Below are 651 nucleotides of genomic sequence, written 5' to 3' on the forward strand. Positions count from 1 at the left end.
TGCACTGTTAACGTTGTAGCCTGGATAATTCTTTGCCTTAGAGGGACAGTCCTAGCCTTGTAAATGGCCTTTACACACTAGGTGCCGGTAGTACCACCACCCCATCTTGACATTCAAAAATGTCCCCAGATACTGCCAAATGTCGGGTGGGGGTGGGGAGGAGGGATGCCAGAAAAAAATCCAAGACCGTCAGTTAAATTGTAATTTCAGATAAACAACAAATAATTTCTTAGTATAAGTATGTCCCAAATATTGCATGGAACTATACAGCAACATGAGGAACTCTGCCTCAAAAAAATTATATCTACATTTGCTCGGTAAATATTTATTGAGTCTCTACTATGAGCACTGTTGTAGGCAGTGGGGACACAGTGGTGAGAAGTAGACAAGGTCCTTGACCTCAGAGAATGTATATTCTGGTGGATGATGACAGACAACAAACAAGCAAATAAAAAAATTACCTATGAAAGTTTAAGAAAATGAAACTAGGTAATGACATATATAGCATTATATAGCATATATAATATACACTATAAATACATACATAGTGTGTACATACATAAATATATCCTCTCTCCATACATATTCTCTCTCTCTCATATATGTGTATGAGAGGGTATTAATAGAAACACATAGGAAGGTCACCTAACC

The sequence above is a fragment of the Galeopterus variegatus genome, unplaced genomic scaffold, assembly GCF_000696425.1.
Source record: "Galeopterus variegatus unplaced genomic scaffold, G_variegatus-3.0.2 Scaffold1541, whole genome shotgun sequence".
NCBI classification, from domain to species: Eukaryota; Metazoa; Chordata; class Mammalia; order Dermoptera; family Cynocephalidae; genus Galeopterus; species Galeopterus variegatus.